This window comes from Tursiops truncatus, chromosome 18 (genome assembly GCF_011762595.2).
Source record: "Tursiops truncatus isolate mTurTru1 chromosome 18, mTurTru1.mat.Y, whole genome shotgun sequence".
Taxonomy (NCBI): Eukaryota; Metazoa; Chordata; class Mammalia; order Artiodactyla; family Delphinidae; genus Tursiops; species Tursiops truncatus.
Window position 1 is genome coordinate 28,269,218 of NC_047051.1, and position 10,310 is coordinate 28,279,527.

Below are 10,310 nucleotides of genomic sequence, written 5' to 3' on the forward strand. Positions count from 1 at the left end.
ATATTTAAAGAATTTTTGCAGTGCACTGAAAGTAGTACAGCTCTATTAGAAGGAACATAGCTATTGAAAAATGTTATAAATATAGAAGCTAGTATATTGAGGAGTCTCAAAACAGAGGGGTATAAATGACATTTTTGTAAATTCACTGAATTTAATCAGGCCCTGTCAAATCTCCATGTTTATCTCTGTTATATCTTGAGCAGATACCAAAATTCTCTGGTGACTTAGAAGTTTTAAAGATCAATCAAGTTAAGGATGAATTGATTTTAATTTTTCTCCTCCTTCAAGTACAGAGCCCAATTCATGTTTTCTTCTGGGACTGTAAATGGTGGGAATAAAAAATGAAGTTTATGGTTAGCTTTAATTCACTTTTCCTTTCTTGAGGCTAGATTTTTTCCAAATTATTGAGGAGATTGAAAAAAGGTGAGAAAGGAAGCATCTTTTTACCCAACTGGCACTTGCTTTATTCTACTTTGTTGTTTTTGACACTCTGGTTGGCACTGACTGGCCATTCATGTCCTCTATTTGGCATAGTCCAAGGACTTGTTCTTTCAAAGGATTTATTTGTGAGTTCTTTGGAAGACCCGGGGAAGATTCTACCTATGTAGACTTAGTTTTACCTAGTCCTTTTATAGGAATCCCCTTACCTCCTGCCACCCATGGATCCACAGTTCATGCTCTTTGTGTTCATTATCTGTAGACAATCCTCTTGGGAGAAATAACAGCAGCTCAAGCTCTATTCATTTCTGGGGTGTCCACTTACCCTATGAAAAACTCACTCCTTCTGTCCAAGAAACACAATATGGAATGTTGTCTTTCCTATTGTTTTTATCCTTGCTCTATATCTCTTCAATTCTCTTCTCTATTGCTCAGAGATGGACAGGAGAATTTTGGCATTTTTAAAAGATACTTATATGGATGAACTTTATTGAAAGTGAATATACAGAGATATTGCAGCATGCAATATCTTCTCAATATCAAATGCTGGGTGATTCTTTTCAATTTATTATGAAGAAAATAATCTGCTTATAGTAGTAGTTATTTATTTTTGTTGAGGGTTCTCTGCTTTTCTGCCTGCTCCATGATCTTTTCTTCCATATAACGATGTGCTTTTCTATTTCCTGAATTAAGATCTGGACACAGGGATCAGTTTGGTTCAACAGCTTAATTTCTTTGACAGACTGAGGCATTTCACTTGGGTGTTTTAGTCCAACAGCAACCTTCACAATAAGGGTGCTTCAAAGTTGAGTGATATAAATGGCGGGCAGGATGACAAGTTGCACAGTGCTGCAGATTTCAGCACAAAGTCTTGTTGGCATTCTATTAGCACATTTCCTAGAAGTACCTCCTCTAGGTCTCCCAGCTCCCTTCCTAGCAGAAGATACAGGTTCTCCAGATTACAGTATGCCATGTGGGGAACTTGGGAAAGGTCATCTACTGGAGTTGAGAAGCCTAAACATACACACTACAGAAACTCAACAGAACTGTATTTGGGCCCCAAGACAAAATTTTCTTTCCCCTTTGAGCCACGCCACTGAATACTTGAACAAATGCAATAAAAGACCCTTAGTTGTTTCTTTCCTGGAGCACAGGTTTAGAGGTCATACTCTCCACCTGCTGCTCATCACCTTTTGGCTCTTCTACCTTTGGACTTGTTTCAAGAGGACGCCCATACTGGATGGGCTCCAAGGATGCCTGCCCCTGTGCTGCTACAAGCTTCTTCATGTGCCTTAGCCTTGCATGCTCACGTCTCTGACCGATTTCGTTTTGAATGGACAGTCTTGGCTTATTCTAAGGCAAAGCCTTAGCATCAATTGCAAACATTCTGGAAACAAAGATAATAACTAGAGCAGTATCTTCATTTCCATATTTCATAAAAGCTGCTTTAGTGTCTGGGTTTTGGTGAAAGAGAGTTAAGCTGTGCACATCATCTTGTTTTCTTTTCTCTCTCAGATGTAATATCCAGGAGACTAGGAATTTTCTCAAACACTGTAACAAGAACAGCATGGGATATGGGTAGTCACTGACTGCAGATGGCTTTAATTTGAACTTAAGGATCTGAATGTCATGCCACATGAGCTCCAATTTTTAATCCTAAAGAAGTCACCATTTTATCAACTTTTTCTTTGTCATTTTTCAAGACAGCATCACACAAATTCCATATATTTTACAGAGTCAATTCTTCAAGTAAAGGCTTTCTTTAAACCTTTTAGAAAGGTTTCTTTCCTTTTGCCTAAAATCCAGGTGACAAACTTTCAATCCCTCTTTTTAGAAAACACACATATTCACACATGTACATACCCTTGGCTAATGGGAGAGTAAACCACACTCTACTCTAAAGCTTGTACACTGACTACACTAACAGTGCACTTGTGTCTCCCTCTCTTCCACACTCACTCTGACTTTTTTCCTGCCCGGTATTTTTTATGGAGCCTGGAAATTTAGGGAATATGTCATGATCACCTCTTAGTCTTAATGAAATCTTCTGACTATGACTGACTCTCTCATTATTGGGAAAATTTTTCAATTAACAATAATCGTGCATCGGATAAACCTCTTTGGCTACGACACTGCCACTATGCAAAGCTGACTCTCTCATTATAAATGTGGCTTAGTTTGGGCAGTTCTTTGGCTCCAATTCTGATTCAATGTGAAAAGTACTACTAAATATCCTGTTTTCTTATAATGATCAATAGGTATTCTGTCTTTTACTCTGGACTATTCTAAGTTGAATTTATATTCTAACTAAGTTTCTTGTATCCCAATTAATTATAATATATTATTTGTTTTCTCTTGAAAGTTTGTGTTTCATGTAACCATGAATGTTATGTATAATTTATGAATGTATTATTGTCATTAGCACTGGATTCTAGATTATCAGTTTGAATTTATAATATGTAATTTAATATGCTGGTATTTTGTCTTCCTCTTTGTTACTAGAATTATTATAGCACATAAACTGTTTAGTCTTCCCTTCTCTTAAACTGTACTTGACACAAACATAGATATTTTAAGAAACTTTGGTATAATTTCTCTCTATCATATAAGGGGTTATCTGTAATTTTGATAAGTAAATATTATATATTTAGTTCCCAGAAATTATATATATATATAATATATATATATTAGTATATATTATATATATATACTTGTATAAGATACAAATTATACCTACATAGAAAGCATATACATATATACATAGATATAATTAATTTTCTCTTGTTATAACTTTTAACTTTTAGTTTACTTTTTAGGTAACAACATAGAGAATTGTATTTTCACATTGTTGCTGTTATTATCAACACTCTCCCCTTGAACATTTTGATTTTGAGAATAACTTAATTACATTTGATAATGTGGAAGAGATAACATGTATTTTAATTTGAAAAAAAAGATTTATTTCTGATAAATAATAATCAAATTTTAAAGCCTTAATGTTTATATGAAAAGGACAGAAAGTTGATAGACTATCAAAATATGCTAGTCATACATATTTCCAATTAGCTGATATTTTAGAATTATAACTACAGGCATACCTCAGAGATATTGTAAGTTCAATTCCAAATACCACAATAAAGTGAATATCACAATACAGTCACACAAATTTTTGGTTTCCCAGTGGATATAAAATTTATGTTTACACTATACTGTAGTCTATTAAGTATACAATAGCATTTTGTCTAAAAAACAATATACATACCTTAATTAAAAAAAAAAACTTTATTGGTCTAACATGCTAACCTTCATCTGAGCCTTCAGCAAGTCATAATTTTTTGCTGGTGGAGAGTCTTGCCTCGATGTTGATGGCTGCTGATTGACCAGGGTGGTGGTTGCTGAAGTTTGGGATGGCCATGGCAATTTCTTAAAATAAGACAACAATGAAGTCTGCCTCAACAATTGACTCTTCCTTTTGTAAATGATTTCTCTGTAGCATGCAGTGTTGTTTGATAGCGTTTAACCCACAGTAGAACTTCTTTCAAAATTACAAAACCTGCTGCTTATAAAAACCTGCTGCTGCTTTATCAGCTAAGTTCATGTAATATTCTAAATCCTTTGTTGTGATTTCAACAATCTTCACCTCATTTTCACTAGGAATATATTCCATCTCAAGAAACCACTTTCCTCACTCATCCATAAAAGGCGACTCGTCATCCATTAAAGTTTTATCATGAGATTGCAGTAATTCAGTCACTTCTTCAGTCTCCACTTCTAATTCTAGTTCTTTTGTTTCTTCTGCCACATCTGCAGTTACTTCCTCCACTGAAGTCTTGAATTCTTCAAGGTCATCCATGAGAGTTGGGATCGACTTCTTCTTAATTCCTATTCATGTTGATACTGTAACTGCTTCTCATGAATTATAAACGTTCTTAAGGTCACCTAGAATGGAGAATTCTTTCCAGAAGGTTTTCAATTTACTTTGCCCAGGTCCATCAGAGGAATCACTATCTATGGCAGCTATAAGCTTATGAAATTCATTTCTTAAATGATAAGACTTGAAAGTCGAATTATTCCTTAATTCATGGGCTGCAGAATAGATGTTGTATTAGCAAGTGTGAAAATAACATTAATTTTGTTGTACATCTCTATTAGAACTCTTGGATGACCAGGTACCTTGTAAATGAACAGGAATATTTTAAAGAATTTTTTTTTTCTGAGCAGTAGGTTTCAACTTTGGGCTTAAAATATTCAATAAACCATGTTGTCAACAGATGTACTATCATCCAGACTTTGATATTCAATTTATAGAGCACAGGAAAACTAGACTTAGTATAATTTTTAAGAGCCGTACAATTTTTGGAATGGTAATAAATGAGTGTTGGCTTCAACTTAAAGTCACCAACTATATTAACCCCTAAAAAAGAGTCAGGCTGTCCTTTGAAGAATTGAAGCTAAGCATTGCCTTATCCTGTCTAGCTACAAAAGTCCTAGATAACATCTTTTTCTAATATAAAGTAATTTTGTCTACCTTGAAAATATGTTTAGTGTATCCACCTTCATTATCTTGACTAGAGTGTCTGAATAACTTGCTGAAGCTTCTACATCAGCACTTATTTCTTCACCTTGTACTTCTGTGTTATGGAGATGGTTTCTTTCCTTCAACCTCATGAACCAGCCGCTGCTAATTTCAGACGTTTTTTCTGCATCTTCCTCATCCATCTCAGCCTTGCCAGAATTGAAGAGAGTTATGGCCTTGTTCTGGATTGGCTTTGGTTTAAGGGAAAGTTGCATTTGGTTTGATCCTCTATCCAGACCACTACAACTTTCTTCATGTCACCAAGAAAGCTGCTTTTCTTACTTATCATTCATGTGTTCACTGGTGTAGCACTTTTAATTTCCTTCAAGAACTTTTCCTTTGCATTCACAACTTGGCTAACTGCTGGGTACAAGAGACCTAGCTTTTGGCCTATCTCAGCTTTCTACATGCCTTCCTCACTAAGCTAAATCATTTCTAGCTTTTGATTTAAAGTGAGAGATGTGTGACTCTTCCTTTCACTTAGAAGTCACTGGAGGGTTATTAATTGGTCTAATTTCCATATTGTTGTATCTCAGGAAGAGGAAGGTCCCAAGAGAGGGAAAAAGATGGGGGAATGGCTGGTCAGTGGAGCAGATTGTCACACACAACATTTATTGACTAAGTTTGCTGTCATATTGTATGGTTTGTGGCATGTCAAAACAATTAGAATAGTAGCATCAAAACTCACTGATGACAGACCACCATAACAAATATAATAATAATGAAAGTTTGAAATAGTGTGAGAATCACCAAACTGTAACCAAGAAACACATAGGAGCAAATGCTGTTAGAAAAATCGTGCCTACAGGCTTGCTTTATACAGGGTTGCCACAAAACTTCAATTTGTATAAAATGCAATATCTGAGATACTCAATGAAGTGAAGCACAGTAAAAAAAGTATGCCTGTATATAAACTTATAACCTCACATTAATAATGCCCAGATCAAATATTATTTTAAAGTAATAAAGCTTAAGCTTTCTTAACTATAGATATGAAATAAAACCATCACTCAGTGATACTTGAGCCAAAAATCCAGTGAATCTTGTGAATTTAGCAATTTAATTATATTCTGCAATATTCTGCATCCCTTCAGCATACCACTATCCTTGCAGGAATGAAATGATGATTATTTTTATGAGTGAAGATGTTAATACTGACAATGTTTAAAAATTTCTTCTAAACGTTTTTTCTTACAAAATTAAAATTTTACCATAAAATAGAATATTTCAATGAAATTTGATTAACAAATGATTTTGTATTACTCGTGACAGGGTTTTATATTTTCTCAGTATAAGAAACTGGTATAGGCCACACATGTATTTCAGTTAATTATTTCCAGTGCAACAGTAGACTTAAATATCTGAGTATATTATCTACTCCTATAGAGAGATGGCATGCTCGTATGTTATACTGTTTTTGTTTATAGGATGTAGTTCCTAAATTTCATTCTGTTCATATTCTGATATTTGAAATATTTTCAAATCAATCATTTATTTACCTGTCTATAAGATACCTTCCTTTGTAATCAGAGATAACAGTTTTATAGTGTAGTAAAATTCTGAGTATCATTTTTAGTATTTCTACTATGTTAATCTTGTAATATAACTATATCAACTTTATCATTATATTTACTTTTTAAATTTTTTATTGAAATATTGTTGATTTACAATGTTGTATTAATTTCTTCTATAAAGAGAAGTAACTCAGTTATATACATATATACATTATTTTTTTATATTCTTTTTCATTATGGTTTATCCTAGGAGACAGGATATAGTTCTCTGTGATGTACAGTAGGACCTTGTTATTTATCCATTATAAATGTAATGGTTTGCCTCTACTAACCCCAAACTCTCACTCCATCTACTACCCTCTGAGTGTAGCTCTGCTCTAATAAGCTTTACTGCCTTGTATCTTACATGTTTATTTGTTTACATTGGATAGGTTCTCAAGTTCCTGATCTGCCATATTTCAGAACCAGAAGTGCCCTCCTTCCCTTTTCTATAAACCATCAGTGGATGGTATTTATTCCCACAGCTTTAGCTGCTGTCTATAAGTTGATTAACCCCCAAATCTCTATCTCTGGCATGGACATCTATCTCATTTCAATCCCAGAAATATACTTCTAATTGACAAGCAGAGATTCTCACCTGAATATCCCATAAAAATCTCAAACTCTGTATCTTCAAATTTATAGTCACTCAAAACTGGATTTATTTTTTCAACTAATGGTATCACCATCCCATCGGTTTTCCACACATCTGTCAGTTTTCCTTTACTCTCCCACTCCCTTATCCCCTGTCATTCTAAAATTCCACACCTTAATGTTCCCCAAATAAGTCCCCTCCTCTCCATTCCCACTGCCTTAATTCATGCCTACCTGTATTGTCTCCCAAATGCTATTTTTTTTCTTTTTTTTAATTAAAATAAAAGCTTTTTATTGGAGAATAGTTGCTTTACACTGCTGTGTCAGTTTCTGCTGCACAACAAAGTGAATCAGCTATATGTATACATATATCACCTTTTTTTTGGATTTCCTTCCCATTTAGGTCACCACAGAGCACTGAGTAGAGTTCCCTGAGCTACACAATAGGTTCCCATTAGCTATCTATTTTATGCATAACAGTGTATATATGTCAATCCCGATCTCCCAATTCATCCCACCAACTCCCTTTCCCCCTTGGTATCCATAAGTTTGTTGTTTATGTCTGTGTTTCTATTTCTACTTTGCAAATAAGATCATCTATGCCATTTTTCTAGACTCCACATATATGCATTAATATATGATATTTATTTTTCTTTTTCTGACTTATTCCACTCTGTATGACAGTCTCTAGGTCCATCCACTTCTCTGCAAATGACACAATTTTATTCCTTTTTATTTCTGAGTAATATTCCTTTGTATATATGTACCACATCTTTATCCATTCCTCAGTTGATGGACATTCTGATTGCTTCTATGTCCTGGCTATTGTAAATAGTGTTGCAATGAACATTGGGGTGCATGTATCTTTCTGAATTATGGTTTTCTGGTTATATGCCCAGTAGTGGGCTTTCTGGGTCATATGATAGTTCTATTTTAGTTTTTTAAGGAACTACCATAATGTTCTCCCTAGTGGCTGGATCAACTTACATTCCCACTAGCAGTGTAAGGGGTTTTCCTCTTCTCCACACCCTCTCCAGCATTTATTGCTTGTAGATTTTTTGATGATGGCCATTCTGACTGTGGTGAGGTGACACTTCATTGTAGTTTTGATTTGCATTTCTCTAATAATTTGTGATGTTGACCATCTTTTCATGTATTTGTTGCCCATCTGGATGTCTTCTTTGGAGAAATGTCTGTTTAGGTATTCCACCATTTTTTGATTGAGTTGTTTATTTGACATTGAGCTGCATGAGCTGTTTGTATATTTTGGAGATTGATCCTTTGTAAGTTGCTTCATTTGCAAATATTTTCTCCCATTTTGAGGGTTGTCTTTTCATCTAGTTTATGGTTTCCTTTGCTGTGCAAAATTTTTAAGTTTAATTAGGTCCCATTTGTTTATTTTTGTTTTTCCTCTCTCTTTTTTTTTTTTGATGTAGACCATTTTTTAAAGATTTTATTGAATTTGTTACAATATTGCTGCTGTTTTATGTTTTGGTTTTTTGGCTGCTATTCATGTGGGATCATAGGTCCCCAACCAGGGATCAAACCCACACCTCCTGCATTAGAAGGTAATGTCTTAACCCCTGAACTACCAGGGAAGTCCCTGTTTTTATTTTCATTACTCTAGGAGGTAGGTCAGAAAAGATCTTGGTGCAATTTATGTCAAAGAGTATTCTGCTTATGTTTTCCTCTAAGAGTTTTATAGTGTCTGGTAGGTCTTTAATCTGTTTTGAGTTTATTTTTGTGTATTGTGTTAGGGAGTGTTCTCATTTCATTCTTTTACATATAGCTGTCCAGTTTTCCCAGCATCAATTATTATAGAGACTGTCTTTTCTCCATTGTATATCTTGCTTTCTTTGTCATAGATTAGGTGATCATAGGTGCGTTAATTTATCTCTGGGCTTTCTATTATGTTCTCTATTTCTATTTTTGTGTCAGTACCATACTGTTTTGATTACTGTGGCTTTGTAGTGCAGTCTGAAGTCAGCGAGTCTGATTCCTTCAGCTTCGTTTTTCTTTCTCAAGACTGCTTTGGCTATTTGGGGTCTTTTGTGTTTCCAAATAAATTGTAAAATTTTTTGATCTATTTCTGTGAAAAATACCATTGGAAATTTGATAGCGGTTACATTGAATCTATAAATTGTTTGGGTATTATAGTCATTTTCACAATATTGATTCTTCCAATCCAAGAACATGGTATATCACTCCATCTGTTTGTGTTGTCTTTGATTTCTTTCATCAGTATCTTATAGTTTTCTGCATACAGGTCTTTTGCCTCCTTAGGTAGTTTATTTCTAGGTATTTTATTCTTTTTGTTGTGATGATAAATGGGATTGTTTCCTTAATTTCTCTTTCTGATCTTTTATTTTTAGTGTATAGGAATGCAAGATATTTCTGTATGCTAATGTTTTTTATCGGGGTATAGTTGTTTTACAATATTGTGCTAGTTTCTACTGTACAGAGAATGGAGCTCCTGGTACTATACAGCAGGTTCTCATTAGTTATCTACTTTATACATATTATGGTATATGTATCAATCCCGATCTCCCAGTTCACCCCACCCCCCACTCCCAGATTTCCCCCCTTGGTGTGCATAGGTTTGTTCTCTTTTCTGTGTTTCTATTTCTATCTTGCAAACCAGTTCATCTGTACCATTTTTCTAGATTCCAAATATATACGTTAATATATGATATTTGTTTTTATCTTTCTGACCTACTTCACTCTGTATGACAGTCTCTGGGTCCACCCATGTCTCCACAAATGACCCAGTTTTGTTCCTTTTTATGGCTAATAGTCCACTGTATATCTGTACCACATCTTCTTTATCCATTCATATGTGGATGGACATTTAGGTTGCTTCCATGACCTGGCTATTGTAAATAGTGCTGCAATGAACATTGTGATGCATGTATCTTTTTGAATTATGGATTTCTGTTGGTATATGCCCAGTAGTGAGATTGCTGGATCATATGGTAATTCTATTTTTAGTTTTTTAAAGAACCTCCATACTGTTCTCCATAGTGGCTGTATCAATTAACATTCCCACCAACAGTGCAAGAGGGTTCCCATTTCTCCACACCCTCTCCAGCATTTATTGTTTGTAGGCTTCTGGTGATACCCATTCTAACCTGTGTGATGTGATACCTTAC

At 34.6% G+C, this 10,310-nt stretch overlaps 2 pseudogenes; both read right to left on the bottom strand.

Moving 5' to 3' along the window:
- Positions 1-998: 998 nt before the first annotated feature.
- Positions 999-5,157, bottom strand: LOC101317475 (elongation factor-like GTPase 1 pseudogene; annotated as a pseudogene).
- On the bottom strand, positions 2,506-2,588 carry LOC117308886 (U4 spliceosomal RNA; annotated as a pseudogene).
- Positions 5,158-10,310: the final 5,153 nt, after the last annotated feature.